This window comes from Phyllobates terribilis, unplaced genomic scaffold, assembly GCF_046119375.1.
Source record: "Phyllobates terribilis strain yellow unplaced genomic scaffold, ASM4611937v1 Scaffold_12__6_contigs__length_324123572, whole genome shotgun sequence".
NCBI classification, from domain to species: domain Eukaryota; kingdom Metazoa; phylum Chordata; class Amphibia; order Anura; family Dendrobatidae; genus Phyllobates; species Phyllobates terribilis.
The window spans coordinates 17,755,387-17,781,196 of record NW_027362772.1 but is presented as its reverse complement, the minus strand read 5'-3'; positions in this window follow the sequence as shown (position 1 = coordinate 17,781,196).

Genomic DNA, 25,810 nt, shown 5'->3' with positions numbered 1-25,810 from the left:
CGATGATGAGACACAATTGCCAGAAAGTCAGGAGGAGGACCAGGGTGCGGAAGTGGAAGACGAGGTGGTGGATGATATAGCAACTGACCCAACCTGGCAGGAGGACATGCAGAGTGAGGACAGCAGCACACAGGGGGAGGGAGGCAGAGCACCCCAACAGGCAGGAAGAAGCAATGTGGTGGCCACAGACAGAAGGCAGCCAACCGTTCCCCGTAACACCAACACGAAGGAAGTTGCCAGTACAACTGTTAGGTCTTCCTGAGTCTGCTTGTTTTTTAAAGACTCTGCCGATAACCCCAAAAAAGCCATTTGAGCCACCTGCCAGGCAAGCATCAGCAGGGGTGGCAAAACGACCAGCCTGACCACCACCAGCATGATCAGGCACATGGCAGCAAAGCACCTGACTTTGTGGGCCGAACCCCCTGTGTCCAGGAACAGTGTCTGCAGGTGGCACCATTGCTTCTTCCGCTGTTGTGCATGCAAGCCAATCCCCTGTCCATGGTGCATGCGAAGACTCCTCCTGCCCTGCACCTGTCATTGCGCACTCTCAAGTAGCAGCATCAGGAAGCACGTCCATGTCCTTGTCCCAGCGCAGTGTTCAGTTGTCCATACCCCAGTCCTTGGAACGCAAGCGCAAATATGTAGCCAACGCCCCACAGGCCACACTACTAAATTCTCACATATCACGACTGCTTGCACTCGAAATGTTGCCTTTTAGGCTTGTGGAGACAGAAGCATTCCGCAACCTGATGGCGGCGGCCGTCCCTCGGTACTCGGTCCCCAGCCACCTCTATTTCTCCAGGTGTGCCATCCCCGCATTACACAAGCACGTGTCCCAAAACATTAGCCGTGCCTTCAACAACGCAGTTACCGGGAAAGTCCACCTAACCACGGACACGTGGACAAGTGCATGTGGGCAAGGATGGTATATCTCGCTGATGGCACACTGGGTCAACATAGTGGAAGCCGGGACCCAGTCGGACCTTGGGACGGAACACGTCCTCCCGACACCAAGGATTGCGGGCCCTAGGTTAATCAGGGTTGCCCCCACGGTCTACAGCTTCTGCACTTCATCCTCCTCAGCCTCCTCCTCCTCTTCAGCCTCCATCTCCGAAATGAACACATCAGTCACAAGCTGGAAGCACTGCAGCACGGCCTCGACCAAGAGGAAACAGGCTATGCTGAAGCTAATTTGCTTAGGTGACAAACCGCACAATGCTGAAGAGTTGTGGACTTTTCTAAAATAGCAGACAGATCTGTGGCTCACACCTACAGCCAGGCATGGTCATGTGTGACAATGGCCGGAACCTGGTGGCGGCTCTGAGGCGAGGCAAGCTCACACACATACCATGCCTGGCCCATGTGCTTAACCTCATGGTTCAGTGGTTTCTCAAATCCTACCCGGAGCTGCCGGATCTGCTTGTTAAAGTATGCCGCCTGTGTGCCCATTTTAGAAAGTCAGCTACAGCTTCCGCCGCCCTTGCAGTGCTTCAGCAGCATTTGCAGCTTCCGGCTTACAGACTGGTGTGTGATGTCCCCAAGCGTTGGAACTCTACACTGCAGATGTTGGGAAGGATTTGTTAGCAGAAGAGGGCAGTTGTTGAGTACCAGCATCAATAAGGCCGTCAGTATTCAGTTCAGACTCCACACATAAGACCTCAGGAGTGGACATGGATGTCAGACATATGTACCATGACGTGCCCCCTGGGCCGTGGGGATACCCGGAGCCGGGCCTTGTAGATGCTGGGGGTTGTAGTCACCGTGACGGCGACCCAGTCCGTGACCCAGGGCGGTCAAACCAGGGTAGTCTATGTGCACTAATATCAATGTCCGACTACGCCACCTGTGGATTGCGGTTATTGGTAACCGCCGCTGCGGGGCAGTCCGCTGAAGCTGGTGGTATGTGCAGCAAGGTGATGTAACTCCCCACAGGTAGAGTGTAGCTTCAGGGCAGCATGAGTGGATGATGGTGGTGATGGTACAAGGTGTCGCAGTGCAAGAATAATCACAGAGTCCAGATGATGCAGTCCCAGATCTTTTACTCACGGTTAAAGCAATTCCAGTTACAGGGCCAGTATAAGAGCCCACGGCGTCCTGTGCTCACGCAGTAAGGGGCTCGGTCGACCCTCAGGTATCTCTGGAGCATTTAGCAGGACCCCCTTCTGTGTGTCCTCTCTGACCTCTCCCCTTGTACCTCACACCTAGCGGCACCTCTGTCCAGTGTCCTCGGGCCTTAGCGGGTGACGTGTATTCCGTCCCCTGACCCTATGTCGCTACTTTCCTAGTGGCTGGTGTGGACGGCCTGCTGTACTTGCAGTGCTGCAGCCTCCGGTTCCCAGTTGAGCCCTGTAGTCTCCGCTGGCTGGAGGACCTGGTTCCCCTTCTTTGGCCTGACCCCCCTACCTCCTGGCAGCGGCGGGCGTACGGGTGGCGGTTGCACGGCCCGTACTCCTAGGGTCCCTTCGGTTCCTGTCCTGGAGCCTTCCTGCTCCCCTTTCCTCTCTTCTCTCTTTCCAGGCTCAGGCCTCCTGTCCTGGGCCTGCCTGTGGAGCAGAGCTCATACAGAGCCTCTGCTCCCTGCCACTTTCACTCTTTCCACTCTCTCAACCCAAGATGGTTCCTTCCTATTATACCTCCTACTACAGTGCTCCCAGGATCTACGTCCTCCACCCATCCACTACATAGTTCCCCCTCTCTAAGTGGTTCCTCCCCACTCCATCCAGGGGTCAGGGACTGTGCTCTCCCGTAGGAGCAATCTCGCCCTGTCCCCCGGAAATGTGGTGTAGTGGATGTGGTGTTAGGGTCCTGAGCCATACTCCTTCCTTACCTGAGAGTGAGATACCACACCTCTGGATGAGATGCAATACCTCTGTGGCGACCGAACCCTCAGGGGCGCCACATACCATCCTCCAAAACATTGAGGACTCCACCAAGATGGTGAGCGGCGATGACGCCATAATTAGCGTCACCATCCCGCTTCTCTGTCTTCTGAAACACTCTCTGCTCACAATCAAAGAGGATGCATTGCAAGTGGAGCACGATGAGATAGAGCTAGGAACCATACAGGGTGATTACACACAGCCAAGCCTCATCTCATCCCAACATGGATTGGGTGACAATGAGGAAGAGGAGGAGGAAGGACAAGAGCTAGTTTCATGCACTATAGACGGTACTACCTGCACAGCTGTCATACCGTCTGTTCAGCGTGGATGGCCAGAGGACAGAGGGGAGGAGGAGGAGGAGAGCATGGTCAGTCATCTTCTTGGTGAGGACACGGAAGTCTTGCCTGTTAGTAGTCTGGCACGCATGGCTGAGTTTATGTTACGCTGCCTTTACCATGACAATCGCGTTCTCAAAATTTTGGGTGACAGTCATTACTGGTTGGTGACATTTCTAGACCCACGCTACAAGGAGAACTTTATATCTCTTATTCCTGAGGCGGACAGGTCTACAAAAATGGGGCTGTACCAGAAGGCCCTTGTTGCTGAACTATTAAAAAAATTCCCATCTGAAAACACTGGCGGCAGAGGGCACACTTCGTTGGACGACCAAAGAGTAAAGGCGAGAGAGACACAAATCCAATCCAGCAGAGGCAGGGGAACACTGTCAAAGTTCTGGGAGAGTTTTCTCAGACCCTCCCATCGCACAGGCCGTGAAACGTGGGGTACTCTCACAAGGAGTGCAAAGTTTGGGAAGATGCTGAGGGAGTACATTGCCAACCGTGCCAACGTCCTCCGTGATTCCACTGTGCCTTATAATTATTGGGTATCCAAGCTGGATACGTGGAATGAACTGGCTCTCTATGCCTTGGAGGTCCTGGCCTGCCCTGCCACCAGCGTTTTATCAGAGCGGGTTTTTAGTGCCGCTGGTGGAATTATAAATGATAAGCGCATCTGCCAGTCATCTGAAAATGCTGACTCTTATAAAAATGAACAAGGGCTGGATTGGGCCAGACTTCTCAACACCACTGAATGACAGCAGCGTAACATAAACTCAAATCCAGTGTCTTTCTTGGGAGGTATATTCCCCTGCACCTTTTCACACCCACACATGGGTATACGCTTCCTGATTTTGGCTATTTGCTCTTATCCTTCTCCTTCTCCTCATCCTCCACCACCATATCAACAGGGTGACCGTGGTCCGTGATGCAACATTATCACCTCTATGCTGATGACACACAGATCTACTTCTCTGGACCCGATATCACCTCCTTACTAACCAAAATCCCACAATGTCTGTCTGCTATTTCATCCTTCTTCTCTGCTAGATTTCTAAAACTTAACATGGATAAAACAGAATTCATCATCTTTCCGCCATCTCATTCATCCCCCCCAGCTGACCTATCTATCAATGTCAATGGCTGCCCACTCTCCCCAGTCCCTCAAGCTCGCTGCCTTGGGGTAACCCTGGACTCTGAACTCTCCTTCAAACCACATATCCAAGCCCTTTCCATTTTCTGCCGACTCCACCTCAAAAATATCTCCTGGATCCGCACATTCCTCAACCATGAATCTGCAAAAACACTAGTACACGCCCTCATCATCTCCCGCCTTGACTACTGCAACCTCCTGCTCTGTGGCCTCCCTTCCAACACACTCGCACCCCTCCAATCCATCCTAAACTCTGCTGCCCGACTAATCCACCTGTCCCCCCGCTATTCCCCGGCCTCTCCTCTCTGTCAATCTCTTCACTGGCTCCCCATCGCTCAGAGACTCCAGTTCAAAACCCTAACCATGACATACAAAGCCATTCACAACTTGTCTCCTCCATACATCTGTGACCTAGTCTCCCGTTACATACCCGCACGCAACCTCCGATCCTCACAAGATCTCCCTCTCTACTCCCCTCTAATCTCCTCCTCCCACAATCGCATACAAGATTTCTCCCGTGCATCCCCCCTACTCTGGAACTTTCTACCCCAACACATCAGACTCTCATCGACCGTGGAAACCTTCAAAAGGAGCCTGATGACCCACCTCTTCCAACAAGCCTACAACGTGCAGTAACCACCGCTGCACGACCAGCTCTACCCTCACCTACTGTTTCCTCACCCATCCCTTGTAGATTGTGAGCCCTCGCGGGCAGGGTCCCCGCTCCTTCTGTACCAGTCGCTGTCACATTGTTTTCAAGATTATTGTAATTGTTCTTGTATGTATACCCCTTTTTTACATGCAAAGCGCCATGGAATAAATGGCGCTATAATAATAATAATAAAATAATAATATTATAATAATAATAATAATAGGAGGCCCGCTCCTTTCTAATGGGAACATTTTTTTATGAGGCCCTCCTCTGCGTCTCTTTCAATGGGCATTGAAGTGCCTCCAAATTTTTGGCAGCCCTTGCATTCACAGCATAGGCCAACACTATGGGAAACTCTCTCCTTTCTAATGGGAGCATGTCGTACTTGTTACTGTGGCCCTGCTTTATGTGTCTTTAAATTCTTAGTGGGGTTTTTCCTAAAATTGGTCAGCCGTTGGACTCACTGCATACCATATAATTGTATAGCAGACCCTCTCCTTTCTAATGGGAACATGTCGTACTTGTTACTGTGGCCCTGCTCTATATGTCTTTAAATTCTTAGTGGGCTTTTTCCTAAAATTGGTCAGCCGTTGGACTCACTGCATACCCTATAACTGTATAGCAGACTCTCTCCTTTCTAATGGGAACATGTCGTACTTGTTACTGTGGCCCTGCTCTATGTGTATTTAAATTCTTAGTGGGGTTTTTCCTAAAATTGGTCAGCCGTTGGACTCACTGCATACCCTATAACTGTATAGCAGACTCTCTCCTTTCTAAATGGAATTTGTTGTTACTGTGGCCCTGCTCTATGTGTCTTTAAATTCTTAGTGGGGTTTTTCCCAAATTTTGGCAGCCCTTGCAGTCACAGCATGGGCATTACCACTATAGGAGACCCGCTACTATATAATGGGAACATTTTGTTACTGAGACCCTCCTCTATGTCTCTTCAAAGGGGTATTGGGTTGCGTCCAAATTTTTGGCAGCCCTTGCAGTCACTGCATACGCAATAACAGTATAGGAGACCCACTTGTTAATAATGGGAACAACAAAGCATAGCCGGCTGATGTCTCTCTAACAATAGCGAGGGCCGGCTGCTGGCCTTTTAAGAATAGTAAGGGCCGTCTGGTGTCCCTATAAAAATAGGCTTTATGACTTTCATCATAAATAAAACAGGATTTGTCTGATGATGTGTCACACACCTTTTTGCCAAATAAAGTTGTAAAATGTTAAAATGACATTTCCCGGTGAAAGCACTTGTCTTCAAAAATAACGTAAAAAAAACAAAACAATAGGATCTTTCTTTAGTATAAAAAACAGCATCACCAATTAAACCTCAATGTAATCACATTGTTCAGCTCCTGCACCTCCTCCTCCATCTCTGAAATGACCACATCAGTCACAAGCTGACAGCACTGCAGCACTGCCTTGGCCAAGTGGCAACAGGCTGCACTGAAGATAACATGCTTAATGCTTAATTGACAAACCACCCAGCGCTGCAGAGTTGTTGAAAGCTGTAACACAGCAGCCTGATCTGTGGCTCTCACCGCTGAACATACAGCCAGGCATGGTCGTGTGTGACAATGCGCGGAACCTGGTGATGGAGAAGTGACAGCCGGAGTAGATACGGTTTCCCTCTATGCCAGTACTTTCACCGAGCTAAATACAACTCTCAGCAAAAAAAGCTGTGGACTGGCTCCGTACCGTCCTTAGCCACATTCACCTGTCCACGTGTCTGTAGGTAGGCGGTCTTTCCCAGTAAGTGCACTGGGGAGGGCACGGGTAAATTTGTGGGCCCATGCTTGCGGAAGATGGAGACGATACCGGGAGAAATAGTGGCGGCTGAGGACCGAGTATGGACACCCGGCCGCCGCCGGCATGAGGTTGTGAAAAGCTTCTGCCTCCACAAGCCTAAAAGGCCATATTTCAAGTGCAAGCAGCTGCCCAGAAATCTGGCAGTTTAGTGTTGCGGCCTGTGGCTGGGTGGCTGGCTGCATACTTGCGCTTGCATTCCAAGTAACAGAAAACTAAACAGATGGTTGCCTCTATCATCATCTTGGCCTCACCTCGGCACTATGAACTCTCCTGAAGGAGAAGCCAGGGCCCACCGGAGGAGTCTCCGGTTCTCTGGTGGGCGCGTCCAACCTGCCGAGAAGCAGCCCTAGCTAAGAAAAGTGTGGGGGAAGGTTCCCGGACACTCTATTGCTGCTTTTTTAATGTTGATCAGACATGCTTATGCATGTTATTTCTTAAACCGCATTGCAGATCAGGCCATTCTCCAACTCTGTATTCATGAAATTAAATGCGCAAAGAAAGATGTTTGTGTGTCAAAGCACCACCGACAAGTGCGAGTTGATGTTGGATGGGCTGTCATTGCTTCTGCAACAAGCTGCATTAGAGGACTTCCTGGGAGAAATGACACCCAGGGTAGATACGGTTTCCCTCTATGTCAGTCCTTTCACCGAGCTAAATACAACTCTCAGCAAAAAAAGCTGTGGACTGGCTCCATACCGTCCCTGGCCGCATTCACCTGTCCACGTTTTTGTGGTTAGGCGGCCCTTCCCAGTAAGTGCACTGGGGAGGGCAAGGGTAATATTGTGGGGCCCATGCTTGTGGAAGGCGGAGACGATACGGGATAAATAGTAGCGGCAGGGGACCAAGTATGGACACCCGGCCGCCACCGGCTTGAGGTTATGAAAAGCTTCCGCCTCCACGAGCCTAAAAGGCCACATTTCAAGTGCAAGCAGCAATCAAAAATTTGGCAGTTTAGTATTGCAACCTGTGGGTGGGCGTCTGGCTGCATACTTTCCCCAAGGAATGGGGTAGGGACAACTGAACGCTGCACTGGGTCAAGGACGTGGACGGTGATTGTTGCAAGTCTGCAACGACAGGTGCATGGAGGGAGGATTCTTCGCATGCGCCAAGGCTCACTTATGATGGGCACACTTTTAGGCAGTGACCTGGAAGTCAGAAATGCTTCCAGAGGTCTTCCCCATGCTGTTCCCATGTCTTTTCAGCACTGTATGCATGTGTCTGATGATGTGTCACACACCACATGGCCAGATAAGGTTGTAAAATGTTAAAATGACATTTCCCAGTGAATGCATTTGTCTTTGTTGAAAGCAATGCAAAAGTGCAAAAAACGCATCAAAAACGCTACGTGTGAACATAGCCCAAGGTGTGGAGGAGTATTTTTGGTTTCGGTTATTTATTTTGCCTTATATACAAGTCATTACCCTGGAAAGGATGTTCCTTAATATATTTCCTAGGAAAATCCATTTTGGTTTGTTTTTTTATGTTTTATTGTGAATCCGTAAAAGTGGCGTAATACTCTGACCACGTTGTTGACAGTGTGGCGCCCCTGAGGGTTCGGTCGCCACAGGGGTACTGCATCTCTTTAATGAGGTGTGGTATCTCTCCTTCGAGGTAAAAATGGTGCAGCAGTCAGGACCCCACCTCTGCATTCATCACTACATCTCTCCCACCTGTAGGGGGGGCCTATATGCACCAGGGTGCTGCCCCAGCCGGGATAAGAGGAGATGGGGGAACCAAAGTAGGGGGAACCATGTAGTGGGTGAGGGTGGAGGACACACTTTTAGGTTACACTTAATATTTCATATTTAATAAACGGACATCTTAGGCTTATTGTCTTTGATTGTGATCTTCATCACTGAACGTGGCTTTCTGTGTGAACCTGCAGTTAATGGGGACACGGTCCTCGTACTCTGGCCTTGAGTCGAGGAGCGGGCAAGAGTTAACGGCTGTCTCTACCCGGTCAAGGTCCCTACCTAAGAAGGCCTGGAGGGGAGCAGAGGAGACAGGCTCCACAGGCAAAAGGGTCCAAGGGGGATACAGACAGAGCGGCATACACCACCTGTCCTCACTATTCTGGCCTAGTCAGAGGGATTCCTGCTGCAAAAGGGGTACTGGCCCCCGATATCTGACTCTGTCACTTCAAGTCTTAGTCAGAGAAGCCCGGAGGCTCAGTGGATCCCACCGGGTAACGGATGTAGCGGAGTCACACTCGCCACCCGTACCCTGGTTCTGTGCATAGACCAGAGGGAGACACGACCTTACCACACGTAGTACACCCGGACAGGAGAGGACTTAGTGAGAAGTCTAGGAGCACTCTGTTGCGGGGTCCTGACCAAAGCACCTGAACTACCCGGAGGTTGTCGGACCCCCGGTCCTGGTGGCCGCAGAGCGCCATGAGGAGCAGGGAGAAACCTTGCAGCTGCATGCTCTACCGTGAGTAAAAAACCTGGAAGACTACCCCTATGGCCTCCGGTCCGTTATTCTTGCACTGCATCGCACTGCACCAGAATTCACTACTACTCCCTCCATCCGCGTCTCTGCCCTGAGGCCCTGCTCCACCTGTGGGGAGTAGTACCATCCACAGCTGCCACTACATCCTGCCTCAGAGGACTGCCGCAGCGCTGGTGGCCATCACCAGACACCACAGGTGGCGTAGTAAATACATCCACTCAATTAACACCAAACCCTGAAAGCCCATTAAATCTTTTATGTGACGGCCCTGGGCATGGAACGGGTCCAGGCCACGGCTACAACCCCCAACATCTGACCCGGCTCCGAGTACCCCCATCTCCCAGGGTGGGCTGTGAGCGTCACAACAGCAGTGACCTGGGAGTCAGAAATGCTTCCAGGGGTCTTCCCCATGCTGTTACCATGTCATTTGAGCCCTGTTCCCATCGATTTGGGCAATTTTTAGGCCCTCTGCAGACCGCCGGGGGGAGCCGCCTGAAAAATGCTCGAGTTTCCCATAGACTTACATTGGGCTCGTTGCTCGGGTCGAGCACCCGAGTATTCCAATTTGCTCGACCCGAGCAACGAGTACCCGAGCATTTTAGTGCTTGCTCATCACTACTCCCTACAAATAACACACACTCTTTCTACCTAGACCATAATAATGCTCCCTCTATGCCGCCACACAGTAGCAGTGCCCTTTTGTGCCACCATGCAGAAGTCATGACTCATTTGCAATGTTCCACTTTGCGGCTCCTACCAATATTTATTTCCATCTTTATGAACCCATGCAATAATTATTTCTCCCTTTGCACCCTCATACAATAATTATGTCCCTATTTGCACCCCCATATAATAATTATGTCCATCTTCTGAGCACTAATAACGTCAGGCTTTAAGCAGCTTGTGAGTTTATCTGCATCATTAAAATGCAGATACAGATAAAAGCAGTGCCTGGCAAGGGGTATGTGTGTGCCCCCTTTCCCCCTTTTTTAGGTCACAGTGGCATTTCTTGTTACATTGCTACAGCAATGATTATGCCCTTTGGTCAGGTAATGTTCCTCCTACAAAAATTGGGCAGAGGCACGGCTGTCTGTTGACATTATTTCAGAATTATTTCCTCATTCTCCGCTTTGGGATTTCCCCGAATCAAACTGATTAACTCCATACTGTACCAATATTGGCTTTGGCACAGAGAGATCAATTGGTTCTTCTTCTTCTTGAATTTTGCATTATTGATATGAGAACAATGTCTGGAAGAACAATAGTCTGTACAGTGCAGTGTTACAGTGGGAGCGATAGACAGCACATGGTTCATTCTCACCTGGTTATTTCTTATTTTAATAGATAGGTTATTATTATGACATTGATAGGGGACTGACACCTAGGACGTAAACCAATCAGTAGTCAGATAAAAGCAGCATAGAGGCGGAAACAGCAGTGATTCAGGGATAAAATGCAGCACTGCCAGACACCAATATGTTATGGGCTCATCTAGTAGAGTGGATTCCCTAACCACAGCAAAAGTGCAGCATAGCAGGTATTAATGGAAAACACGTGGAACAGTAAGCACTAGGACAGCAGTGTATGCAGGACTGCAGACAAACAAATTGAGTTGGTAGCACACATGAAGCTGAGCCTCGTGTGCGGATACACAAGGAAAAAGTACCTGTATAGAAATCTGGTAACTTCCAGTAGTGCAAAGTTTAATCACAGGAATAAGAGTGTAGTAAATGCAGACTGGCATCTTCCAGCAGGACAATGGTTAATCACAGTAATAACAGATAAGTAGATGCAGCCTGGAATCTTCCAGCAGGGCAATAGTTAATCACTGGAATAACAGAGTAAAAAATACAGTCTGGTATTTTCCAGCAGGGCAATGGTTACTCACAGGAATAACACTGTAGTAAATGCAGTCTGGAATCTTCCAGCATGGCAAAGGTTAATCATTGGAATAGCAAAGTAATAAATGAAGTTTGTATGTTCTCCCCATGTTTGCGGGGGTTTCTAATGGGTTCTCCGGTTTCCTCCCACACTCCAAAGACATACTGATAGGGAATTTAGAATGTGAGCCCCAATGGGGACAGTGCTGATAATGTGTCTGAATTGTAAAGCGCTGCGGAATATGTTGGCGCTATATAAATAAAAACAATATTATTAATGAAGTCTGGTATGCTCTGGCAGGAAATGGCTAATGACAGGAATAACAGTGTAGTAAATGCATTCTGGAATCTTCTAGTAGAGTAGAACACAGAGAAGTAAAGCAGTCTGAAATCTTCCAGCAGGGAAATAGCAGTAGTAACAAAGAAGTAGATGCAGTCTGAAATCTTCCATCAGAGCAATGGTTGATAACAGTAATAACAGAGAAGTTGATGCAGTCTGAAATCTTCCAGCAGCGCAATGGTTAATCACTGGAATAACTGTGTAGTTAGTGCAGTCTGGAATCTTCTAGCAGGGCAATGGTAATCACTGGAATAACAGTAATAAATGCAATCTGGTATGTTTAAGATGGGCAATTGTTAATCATAGGAGCAACAGGATAATAAATGCAGTCTGGAATCTTCTAGCAGGGCAATGGTTAATCAAAGGATTTACAGTGTAGTAATTTCAGTCTGGTATCTTCCAGAAGGGAAATGGTTAATCACAGTAATAACAGAGAAGTAGATGGAGTCTGGAATCTACATGCAGGGCAATGGTTAATCACAGTAATAACAGAGAAGTTGATGCAGTCTGGAATCTTCCATCAGAGCAATGGTTAATCACACTAATAGCAGAGAAGTTGATGCAGTCTGAAATCTTCCAGCAGGGCAATGGTTAATCACTGGAATAACTGTGTAGTTAATACAGCCTGGAAACTTCTTGAAGGGCAATGGTTAATCACTGGAATAACAGTAATAAGTGCAATCTGGTATGTTTAAGCTTGGCAATGGTTAATCATAGAAGCAACAGGATAGAAAATGCAGTCTGGAATCTTATAGCAGGGCAATGGTTAATCAAAGGAATAACAGTGTAGTAATTGCAGTCTAGTATCTTCCATAAGGGAAATGGTTAATCACCGTAATAACAGAGAAGTTGATGCAGTCTGAAATTTTCCAGCAGGGCAATGAGTAATCACTGGAATAACAGAGTAATGTATGCTGTTTGATATGTTCCATCAGGAAAATGGTTAACACCAGTGATTTATGCAAACTAGGACTTATAGGGAGGAAATGGTTAACCTCAGGATACCAGTGAGGTATAGACAAACTGGAGATTCGCTTGAAGTGATTATCTTGATTGCAGAGTTCAGGTGTAAACAGCATCAGTTACTAGTAGTTTGTAAATTGCTTGCTGAGAGGTAAATATGGACAACAGGTAATAAGTAAGACTGAACTTGAAAATAATGCTAGCTGTATCATGGAAGTCAGGAGTAGAAGAGTAAATGACAGGCATGTGGGTGGAGCTCGGCATATTGAAAAAGTAGCAAACTCCTGATAAAATAGAGGCAAGGGCGAACAATATCACTTAATACACAAGCACCTGGCCTCAGCCAGCCTTAAAAAACCTAGAGGAGTTTGCTGGTTCTCCTAAGAAACCCAGTGGGGACTATTGCAAATGGATGCAGCCATGGAAAAAGAGAGCAAGACCTAACCTTGTAGCCAAGACAGGTGAGTAAAAATGATTCAAAATATTTAAAGAAACCCAATTGCAAAAATTATTTTTAGCTAAAAGTACATGCATTTAAATAAAAAAATAAATGCCCAAGAACAGTGGCGTAACTAGAGTCTGAGGGTCCCTGGTGCAAAATGTGGACATGGGCACCCCCCTGCATGTTGGTCAGATGTAGGGGCCCTTGTAGCATTCTAAAATCTATAAAAACATGTGTATTCGCCCCCCATGTGATAATGTCAGTTATTTCTACCACGCTATCGCTCCTGCACTACAACGCCCAGCATCACCATCTGCACCTACGCTGCCCTGGAGCTGTGCTCTGTCTGAGGGTTCGGTCGCCACAGAGGTATTGCATCTCATCCAGAGGTGTGGTATCTCACTCTCAGGTAAGGATGGAGTGTGGCTCAGGACCCAAACACTACATCCACTACACCACATTTCCGGGGGACAGGGCGATAATGCTCCTACGGGAGAGCACAAGTGTTACTAATCCCTGGCTGGAGTGGGGGGGACCACCTAGAGAGGGGGAACTATGTAGTGGATGGGTGGAGAACGTAGATCTTGGGAGCACTGTAGTAGGAAGTATAAAAGTAAGGAACCATTTTGGTTCAGTGAGTAGAGAGTCAGACTGAGGTGCTGACAGGGGGCAGAGGCTATGTACAAGCTCTGCTCCACAGGCAGGCGTAGTTAAGAGGCCTGAGCCTGAAAGGAGAGAAGAGAGGAAAGAGGGAGCAGGAAGGCTCCAGGACGAGGAGTGAAGGGACCCTAGGGGTACGGGCCATGCAGCAAGCCACCAGTACGGCTGCCGTTACCTACCGGGAGGTAGGAGGGTCAGGCCAGGAGAAGGGGAACAGGGTCCCCCAACCAGCAGAGACTACAGGGCTCAACTGGGAACCGGAGGCTGCAGCACTTCAAGTACAGCAGGTCGTCCACACCAGCCACTATGAAAGTAGCCACATAGGGCCAGGGGACGGAACACACGTCGCCCGCCAAGGCCCCAGGACACTGGACAGAGGTGCCGCTAGGTGTGAGGTACAAGGAGAGAGGCCAGAGAGGACACACAGAAGGGGGTCCTGCTAAATGCTGCAGAGCTACCTGGGAGTCGACTGAGCCCCTTACTCGGTAAACACAGGACGACGCGGGAAGTAATAACTTGGAGTGAAAGAACTGTGAGTAAAGACCCTGAGACTGCATTGCAAAGGCTCCGTGTTATCATTACCGATCCCGGCACTACCACCACCATCATCCACCCACGCTGCCCTGAAGCTACACTCCACCTGTGGGGAGTCACATCACCTAGCTGCACATACCACCAGCTTCAGCGAACTGCCCCGCAGCGGCGGTTACCGATGACCGCAATCCACAGGTGGCGTAGTCAGACATTAATATTTGTGCACATAGACTACTACCCTGGTTTGACCGCCTGGGTCACGGACCGGGTCACCGCCATGGTGACTACAACCCCCAGCATCTACAAGGTCCGGCTCTGGGTACCCCCACGGCCCAGGGGGCGCGTCACTAATATCTGCTCCAGAGGTCTGCAGCAGCGCCGGTACCCATTACCGGAAACCACAGGTGGCTTCACGAGACAAAACCGTTATTCATCCCTTCAAGTAACAAAACCCCTTTTAAAGAGTGACCCCAGGGTACAGGCCCGGGAGCCGACTGCCGTGACATTCCAACAAGGTAAAGGCCCGAGTACCGAGTCCCCCCATATCCCCACTGGGCGAGTCATCTACACTGCAATACATTTTAGCTGAATGTGCATCTGGGGATGCACATCCAGCTGAAATAGGCGCCAGCGTCGGAAGGTCTCCCCCTGCATCGGCCAGGTCGCACCCTCTGCAACCGTGATCGTTACGTCCTTGTCCACAAAGATGTTTATAACTTTTAAGTAGTGTATCTGAGCCTAGTATTCATTTACCTAACCTTTGATTGCAAAACCCGCTCGGCAATGAGAAATGTAAACAGTGGATTAGGTGTGAGATTGCCGAATACATCAAGTGAATCATGAATTCGCCCTATTGAATAGATAAGTCGAGGATAATGTGCCTAATGGTGGAAATACACTAACGCCCCCTCAGTACAGTATTTTAGATGGTTGTCGGTCAACAGCTATTACTCCAGACTCTCCCTTACTCAGGAGCGCTCGTTTGGCCGAGCACCCTTCTTTTCTCTGTGAGACAGTTGCTACTAGACTTCAATGATGGCTGCTTCTCTATCAGAGAACAAAAGGATCAGCAGTCTGAAATCCAACATGCCTGATCCTTATTTCTCTCAACAATCATCTGACGGGGGACCCCATACACAGTGGAAATGCGGCTGAACCCAACGGTTCAGCTAATGTTAGTCTAATACAAGCCTACACAACATATGGCCAGTGGGTCAAATGCGGCCCGCAGATCTGCCCAGGAGACGCTGCTCCCTCCTTCTCTAATTCAAATATATTCGCGTCTTTCTGATGCAAACACATTTGAAAACTGCGGCGCGGGGACTGGGGCAGAGCAGCACTCACCTGTCCTACCCCGACGCGCAGTGGCATGATAAGGTCAGCACATTGCTGACATCATCACACTGCTGCTGGCACCGGGCTGCAGAGGTGCTGAGGACATGGCAGGAACAGGTAAGCGCTCCAGGAGCTAAAGATGAAGTGGTTGTTCTGCGCTTGGTGTTACTTTCCAGGGGCCATTATGGAGCAATGGGTAACATTATGGACCAATGGAGGACACTATGGGACCATTATGGAGCAATGGGGAATATTATGGGGCAATTAAGGACATTATCGGGCAATGGAAGACATTATGGGGCAATGGGGGACATTATGGAGGGCGATATGGGGCAATAGGGACATTATTGGCCAATGGGGGACATTATAGAGCTATGGGGGACATTATGGGGCAATTAGGGGTGTTGTGAATAGGGTCTTAGCATATTATATGGGGGAACTTTATGCAGAGAGGCAGTGTGGGGGAGATATTGTGGAAAGGTGCAATTTGAGGGACATTATAGAGAGGGTAGCATGGGGGGATACTATGGAAAACGGAAGTGTGAAGGGAGTATTTTGTATAGTCAACACAATGAGGGGTATTTATTTATTCAGGGGTATAGCATGGGAGATAGTAAATTTATGGGGCAGTATAATGATACTTTTATTTCAAAGGGCACCGTGTCGGGATGTGGTGCTAAAGATGGAGAAGAGCCAAGTCTGCAGAGATGAGCTCTGGGTGTAAAATCTCATCATGGCATCTACTACACAGAGACAAAAGGGATGGGAACGACTTGAATCAGAACCATTGTTAAGGACATACTGAGAATTGTAGGTTCAAGCAATACAATTATACTGCATATGGGGCTGACATGACATTACAATTGATCGATGTACTAAACCTGGTGCTGTTCTGTATGCCTAGAACGCATACCTGGGGCCTCGCAGGCCCGCCCTGTTAATTGTTTTCTATTTTCTGCAAGATTACTTTAGTTAGAATTTTGAAACTCTAGGTATTCCTCATGTATATAGTTGTTTGTCATTTTTGTTTGAGTTATTTCATGTTATTTGCACACGGGCCTAAAAGGCCCCAGGTATGTGAAAGTGTAGATTTTTATGGTCATGCGTTCTAGGGGTATACATTTACTGATGGTGGTTCTGGCTCTGCATTCATGTACTGACTTTGGTTCTGGTGCTGCATTCATGTACTGATGGTGGTTCTGATGCTGAATTCATGCACTGATGGTGGTTTTTGGGCCACATACATTTGCTGACAGTGGTTCTGATCTTGAACATGTAGCTATCCATATTGTGCTTCGTGTCTATGTTAAAATTGAAAAATCCTCAAAACTTAGAGATTTGAGATTATGAGGAGGATTTGGCAAGTTTCTGCTACAAAAGCTCAGTTTGTTAGTGTGTATTCATACTGATTTTTTTGGGAGCAGAAACTCTCCAAATCCTCTTCAATACTGAAAATTTGGTTCTGGTGATGCATTAATGTACTGATGGTGGTTCTAGTGATGTATTCATGTAAGTATGCCTTTAAATCTTTTTGTGACCTTTGGGATTTGTTCAGTATGAAAATGTGGCCCTTGGACCAAAAAAAGGTTGGACACCCCTGGTCTAATAAGTATGGGGGCCTTAAACGTATCAGTGTCCTCCCGTCATTGTCCTTCATAGGTAGCAAATTTTGGAATAATGCAGTTTTCCAATATGCTAATTTCGATATTGGGAGTCATTTATTTTTCAGAACTTTTCCATGATAGATCCAAATAAAGCATGTATTTTGTATTTCCTTGTAGTCAGGTGTTAATTTAACATATGTTAAAATATTTACACGGGAAAGTTAATTTCGAGCCAAAATGGGCACTCCTACAATACAAAGCTGACATTTCACACTAAGACTTGGCTACCAACACAAATCTCAAATTAATTATGGTCATACATCAGTAAAGTTTCTGATAAATGAAAAAGTTGTGCAAATACAAAACAATGGGGAAAATTATTAAACTGGCTCCAATACTAATGAAATAAGTGGATTGTTTCTTCAGGCTTCCCTTGTGGTCCAATGGTAGAAGCTACCGGATGTCGTAAAGTTTATGTGTAATTAAGGTGAGATGAAAGTCTTTGGCTTCAAAAATACTTCTATTGGTATGAAAAACCCATAAAGTGTCCCTCTCCTTTCACATTAAACCTGTAAAAATAAACATGGTCCGGCTGCTGAACAACAAGATAAAACTGATTTTGGTGTAGATAGAAATGTAACATGTCAACAAACAATGTCCTGAATTTCCTACTCTGCAACTTGCCAACCCTTCTTTTTTAAATGGGCACTTCATCTTCATCAACATTCTGCCTGCACTATAGGTTTTGTGACTTAATTTCCCCTCACTTCCCAGCATGCATTCTTCCTTCAATTGTTCAATGGCTTTCTGGCCATCACTCACAACTCAGTTATGCTCGTAGTTAAAGACCCACCCTCCTTAACGTAGAGAGTCGAAGACACCCCCCACTTCCTGTTGAGAGACAAAGACCTCCCCTCACTTCCTGTAAGGAGACAAACAACCTACCCCACTTCCTGTATGGAAACAAATACTCTCACTTAAAGTGACAAAGACCCCACCACCACCACTTAATGCAATACAGTATCTCTTGGATTTCTGGCTAATAGCAATGAACAACAAGAAAGAAAATATCCAATGGCTGGTACTTTAGAGGAATTTTTTAGGGTGAGACAATATAATATTAATATAAAATTATTTGCAGATTGTGTATTTATCACAGAATTTATCAAATAAGATCAAGTTATATGAACATAATACGACCCTTTTAGGCTTTGTCTCACCAGAACAACCTGCATTCTTCTGGAGGCTGTCCTTATGATCAGTTATAATGGCTGCTCTGTGGGAAATTTAGTATTTATGGTTTTTGCAAGAAATTTTCACCATGAGTAATAGAATTGATTTCAAGTAGAGGGCCATACTTTATTTTGACCATGTGCCTAAATGGTTCTGCTTTTTTTTTTTCTAAAACAGCACCATTCTTGTTCATGGGCCATTTCTGATACTGGTCTTCTTCCAATTTCAGGAGAATGAGGTTGGCCTACAATGCAAAGTACGGCCCCAAAGAGGACAGGGCGTTGATTTTTTGGAAAAAAAAATAGTTTTCTTGTAAATCTTTATATTTTTATGAAAATATCTTAGTTTTTAATATAGTGATAGTTAGAAATGAGCAAATTTGCCAAAATTTTACATTGAGATTGAATTTTGACGGAAATTCGATTTGCACTGAATCTGCTGAGAAGGATTAATAAAATGTTATACTTATGACTCCTCAAACCTATCAAGCAGGCGTCAGTCGTCCAGTTGACTCCTCTTTCTTCTCCTATCTTTTTCTTGTTTTATTTTGGTGCTGCTATTCTTCAAAGATGTGAGTTGCACCCATGGTGTCTGGTAAAGAACAGCAACGCCAGAGGCCTGATATAAGAAGAAGGCCGTAGAGGAGGATCACAAGACAAGGCAACGGCAGGATGGGTATTGGGAGGGTATCGAAAAGGTAAGTATAGTAGTCAATTGCTTTTTCAGCCTCAGAAACCATCAATAGATGGACTGGTTGGCTGCCAATTTTCTTACTTTGCTCCAAACCCCCAAAATTTGTCCGCTTGTGAATCTAATTTTTTGGAGGGAAATTCATTGCCAAATTGGGCTAAATAGAAAAATAAACTTGATTAATTCTCTTATTTTTTATATCTGGAGCTTTAGCAAAGCGCATGCTGTGAAGTTTCTTGAAAGACTGGATATTCCGGAGAGAGATGATCAGATAAGCTACAAGGAAAGAAAACAAATCCTACAAGCAGATGACAGAGAATTCAATACCAGGGCATTTTAATGAGTATTTACAAGTGGGATGCCCCTGTCATGTCATAGGCCAAGCCGTCTATTTGCAGGAGATGCCAGAAATAGTCACCAGATAAGGCTATTAATTACTCTCTTTTACACATTGAAATAGTGTTTGATTTTGCAGCTGCTGCTTGACATTGAGCTCTACTCTTTAAATCATTTGTAACCAGTTGTTCTCCTGTTCTGTTCTCCACAGTTTTATACAATGGTCGTTTTGGAGTTAGATACCTATTCCTACACTCCTTCCTTATACACGCGTGGTTTCATTTCAGTCGAGTTGGCATATGGTCCTATTAGAAAAAAGGGGAATAAGTCGATGTCAGTCACCTCTTATTTCCTTTTCAGAACAAATAATTGGACATGTTGGAATTACACATGCTCAATCTATCTTTCCCTAAAATTTGCCATTAGGGCAGAGTCTTTACAACCCCAACCTTCCTTTGGTATATACACTGCTCAAAAAAATAAAGGGAACACTCAAATAACACCTCCTAGATCTGAATGAATGAAATATTCTCATTGAATACTTTGTTCTGTACAAAGTTGAATGTGCTGACAACAAAATCACACAAAAATCATCAATGGAAATCACATTTATTAACCAATGGAGGCCTGGATTTGGAGTCACCCCCAAAATGTAAGTGGAAAAACACACTACAGGCTGATCCAACTTTGATGTAATGTCCTTAAAACAAGTCAAAATGAGGCTCAGTATTGTGTGTGGCCTCCACGTGACTGTATGACCTCCCTACAATGCCTGGGCATGCTCCTGATGAGGTTGCGGATGGTCTCCTGTGGGATCTCCTCCCAGACCTGGACTAAAGCATCCGCCAACTCCTGGACAGTCTGTGGTGCAACGTGACATTGGTGGATAGAGCGAGACATGATGTTCCAGATGTGCTCAGTCGGATTCAGGTCTGGGGAACGGGCGGGCCAGTCCATAGCTTCAGTGCCTTCATCTTGCAGGAACTGCTGACACACTCCAGCCACATGAGGTCTGGAATTGTCCTGCATTAGGAGGAATCCATGGCCAACCGCACCAGCATATGGTCTCACAAGGGGTCTGAGGATCTCATCACGGTACCTAATGGCAGTAAGGCTACCTCTGGCGAGCACATGGAGGGCTGTGCGGCCCTCCAAAGAAATGCCACCCCACACCATTACAGACCCACTGCAAAACCGGTCATGCTGAAGGATGTTGTATGCAGCAAATCGCTCTCCACGGCGTCTCCAGACTCTGTCACATCTGTCACATGTGCTCAGTGTGAACCTGCTTTCATCTGTGAAGAACACAGAGCGCCAGTGGTGACTTTGCCAATCCTGGTGTTCTGTGGTAAATGCCAAGCGTCCTGCATGGTGTTGAGCTGTGAGCACAACCCTCATCTGTGGATGTCGGGCCCTCATACCTCCCTCATGGAGTCGGTTTCTAACCGTTTGTGTAGACACATGCACATTTGTGGCCTGCTGGAGGTCATTTTTCCGGGCTCTGACAATGCTCCTCCTGTTCCTCCTTGCACAAAGGCGGAGGTAGCGGTCCTGCTGCTGGGTTGTTGCCCTCCTGCGGCCCCCTCCACGTCCCCTGGTGTACTGGCCTGTCTCCTGGTAGCGCCTCCAGCCTCTGGACACTACGCTGACAGATACAGCAAACCTTCTTGCCACAGCTCGCATTGATGTGCCATCCTGGATGTGCTGCACTACCTGAGCAACTTCTGTGGGTTGTAGAGTCCGTCTCATGCTACCACGAGTGTGAAAACACAACCAACATTCAAAAGTGACCAAAACATCAGCCAGAAAGCATTGGTACTGAGATGTGGTCTGTGGTCCCCACCTGCAGAACCACTCCTTTAATTGAGGGTGTCTTGATAATTGCCAATAATTTCCGTCTATTGTCTATTCCATTTGCACAACAGCATGTGAAATTGATTGTCAATCAGTGCTGCTTCCTAAGTGGACAGTTTGATTTCACAGAAGTTTGATTTACTTGGAGTTATATTCTGTTGTTTAAGTGTTCCCTTTATTTTTTTGAGCAGTGTATATAGTTAATGAACGTATATAGGCAAGCTTAACAAGTATGAGAATTTTTAATTTTTCTTCAGCTGTTGTAAGGTTGCAGTCGGTCAAGTCCTAGATGGAGTGTATGTGTCACTGAGGTGCCTAGCCTCTGAGATGTGAAACCCAGCGAAAAGGTTCCATCACGGATAGTGCTGAGAGGTTTTTATTGGGCTGGGAATTTGGGTCTGGGTTTTAGGAAAGGCCACTAGAGCTGGGTGGGACTGGCTGTTCCCATACCTCCATCTCCAGGCGTTGGAATGGCCTATTTAAAGCAGCCCAGCTGCCTCATTCAGGGTCTGTGAGTGGAGGTGGAAAGACCTCTGGTATGGTTTTGTCTCTGCCAGAAACTAAAAGTTGGATGCTTACCTGAACAGGTGAGCCGGTGCTATCATATGGACTTTTTATTTTTTGTTTATTTTTTGTCATACCTTTTTGCTGAAGGGAAAGACTGATTTACTTCCTGTTGGAAGTTTATGGACTCAATAAATCTTCCTGTTTGCAGAAGAAATTGTGTGCCTGTATGAACGCTGCCAACGTCCAAAGACCTAAATCCCTACAATGTGTATTGACTAAGACCAAATGTTTTAATAATGGAGCATGCTCTCATAGGATTGGGATGATACGACCACAAGAATAATGTCCCTTGACTTTGTTGTGTCAATATTGACTTCAGAGGCTAAAACTGTTGTCTTCTCGGTCATCTGTAAGACTAGTTCCACTAGTTTAGTATCTTCTCTGATGACAAACATAAATCAATTAGGATTGCCCAATCGTTCAGCATTGAGGGCATTAATAAAGGTTACTCACTATCAAGCTATCATTTACCCTTAGGACTCGGTCATCAATCAAAATTACCTATTGTTCTAGACTTGAACATTTGCCAATGCTCTTAAATATCCATGGATCGGTACACACCAGCCCAATGCATCGATGGCGTGACTAATGTCATGTATATGCTTCTATAGTGAAGTTGATTCAATGTATTAGAAATGTAACACAAACCATTCTAAAAACACATTAATCGGGTTCAACCAAGGTGAATACCACCAGCATTTTTGTTATTTCACTATTAGCTATAAGTAGTGGTATGTACAGTGCATGCATTAAAATACTTCCAGATTGCCATCTTCTGCCGTTTCCAGCATTGCTCCAATGCTCTCCTGCATCACGTGACTGCAGCTCTTTCTTGGCGGCTCACACAGTGGACCTTTAGTAATTTTCTTAACGTCAGTCTGTGAGAGCCTTGTCCTGATTCTCATAGACTTACATTGAGAAAGTGACTTCTAGTCTAAATAGAAGACACTGCATCAGCAGGTTGATCGCAACTGCAGTCACATCATCCAGGAGAAGATTGGTGCAATGCTGGAAACGGCACAAGAAGTGGAGCGGTAAGAATTTTAATGCATACAGTGAACACACATTACTGATAGCTAATGGATGGGATAGCTAATGGATTCTCTTTGAGAATGGAGGGAATAAGTGGGCTCTTAGAGACATGGAACAACCAAGTCCACGAAAAAGATGATCTACCACCTACAGAGAACTTTTGTCTTCACCTTCAAGACCTTCAAGTCTGTATTTTATCATCTATGAGCTGTACAATGACAGAGCTCACTGTGTAGGTGACTCATGCTTTTTATTTGGCAAGTCCGTTCATATTCCGTATCATTTATTGCAAATATGAAAAGCAAAAGTAAAAGAAAAATAATCCTGGTGCTTAGTGAGATTAGGAGCATGGAGCCATTTCTGTTTATCCTCAACCCCTCTAACAAGTCCTCCATCCAGTGTTGGCATCACTCTATAAATTTAGAGGCAGACATGGCCTCCACAATTGGAGAGAAAGCACCTTCAGAAAGCCTGAACTTTGTGGGCTATCCTCCCACTTATCAGTCAGAGCAAGACCTAATAGAATATAGAATATGTGATGTCAAAGCTTCAAATTTCAAAAGCTCCAAATCTTTGTCGGCCTTCAGTGTTTAAACCCTCAAGTCCTTGGGTGGTCAGCTTTAGGAAACTAGAACTTCTATCCAATAACATCTTTTTTGGGTGAAAACTCTTACGAAGACCATTACAACCAGCAAGGAAGCTCTAGTCTATTCCCCCTGGTTGAGTGATAACGTTGATGGGATCATCTTTTAAAATCTTATTGGTTGTGCTCGTGCAAGTCACATAAAAGAACATCTCAATGTCTTCAGTATGAATGGACATTTTGGTGGGTAAAGTTCTTCAATCTGATATGGTAAAAAGTTGATGAGAGTACAATGGTCTACCAGTCTTGTTTTTGGGTTGATGGTATTGCATCATGAAGAGTTGAATTAACAGTGACACTCATCCATAGGCCATGACTAGTATCAGTTTGTCTCCAAGCTACAATACCAAACATAGTCTATGGACAAGAATGGCGCTGTGGTGCTCCAACCCCCTAAATGAAAAGCTGATGTAACCAGCAATTAATTAGATCCAGGTCAACAATTAACTATAATAATAGGTTTAAACTGAAGTCCATCATTCTCAAACTTTTGCTTTGTCACGTTTGCTGAAGGAAGCCATTTTTGTATGAGCCACCTCTGATATTCATACATAGTTATTGTATATGAACCTTTTCTCTTCCTATAGGAATTCTACCTACACAAAACTTTGTTTATTAAGATGTTATGCAACACTAAGCCAAGTACTAATTTATGAATTACGTATGGTAATTGTCCTCATTACTATTATATTCAGAGTTCAATTAATGTAATTGATCTCAAGGGTGGAATTGTGATTGATACTTTGGACCCATGCAGAGGGTGGCTTCACTGCTTTACCTATGGACATAAATCATGATAGACCTGTAATGATGATATTATTGTTCGGGCCTGGTAGTGAAGGTGTAATACCAGTATATACTTCAGTATATAGGAAAGACATTACTAGAAGCGTGCAACATGGAAAGTCAATGACCAAAAATGTTCAGGAAGTTTCTTCAGATCTCTTTAACCTACATGATTGTCCTAAAACTCTGTGTTTTTATGGCTTTGGTACTTCTTGGTGACTTTTACAAAGCCCATAATTTATCTATCCTTACACATTGATTTTCTAAGTCTTTAATTATTGCAATTCCAGCAAATCAGTACTTGAATTACCTGGAACGGTCCTTCAACTATGAACTAGGATCTCAGCATGAGCTCCTAACAAATAGGGCCAGCCAAAAAGACAACTCATTGTACCATCATGAGTTTGTGAAAGGCTACTCTCTACCATAGCTTGCCCAACCCATGTGTCCGACAATGAGGTTGAGGGTAATTGCTCAGCCCCTTTGTGAGTCCTTGTGGCCACTACCACACTACCTTTCTCTAATCCTGACCTCTTTCTGCTGCAAGTATCCAACATGTATGATGCAAATTACTTTGGGCATGGAGAATGACCTCGAAACCAATTGGTGGCTGAAGCAGTTCTAGTCCAGGTCCTTTATAATGGGTTGCTGTGTTTTTTAAAGGAAAGCGACTCTTATAACAATAACTTTCAATAAAAGATGCTGAATACCTCTAGAATATATATTATCTCTTGCACCCTTTACTATGATATTTTGGTAGAGGAGTAAACTTAGAAATTACCCCTTTGACCCACCAGGAAAATAGGCCAAAGTTTCAGGAGCCAACTACTCAGTAGCTTAGGCCATACTTGGGTAAACCCTCTTCCTACTCTTCTGACTTCAACTCTTAGTGTCCCTGCTGTCACTTGCTTCAGTCCCACTGTCAACTATAACTGGCCAGCCGCTCTGTAGCATGAGCTACAAGTCCCTATGACACTACATGCACTCTGTATCACACTGCTGGTCACTTTCACCTTCTTTCACCTCTTGTCCCTTGCTATTCTTCACCTTTCTCCTCCAACTTCCTAGTGAAAAGCTCTAATCCATGACAGTGTCCCTATTTCAACATAGAAACCCTTTAGGGGTCTGTAATGATGTCAAGCTTCTCCATCTGCAAACTTGCAGCCATGATATTATAATAGCATCATTAATCGTGAGAGGGACAGGCAATCACAAAGAAGATGGACACACAGGGGCAGAAGCCAACTGGAACAAGGACAAATACAAAGGGTAGAGTGAAAGAATACTACGGGGGTATGGATTACATTACATGGCATCAATCAGGTGACTGTTATGCACCTGACTCACCCAGGGGGGATATATGGGGGAAACTCGGTACCCGGGCCTTGACGTTCTGTGGGATGTCACGGCAGTCGGCTCCCGGGCCCGTCCTCTGGGGTCACTCTTTAAAAGGGGTTTTAATGTTTTTGGTTTGTTTCATGACGCCACCTGTGGTGTCTGGTAATAGTTACCAGCGCTGCTGCAGACCTCCGGGGTTGATGGGATGGCAGCTGGGATGATTCTGCTCCCCACAGGCGGAGCGGGCCCCCGGGGCAGAGTTGATAGATGGGAATGCCAGTGAGAGAT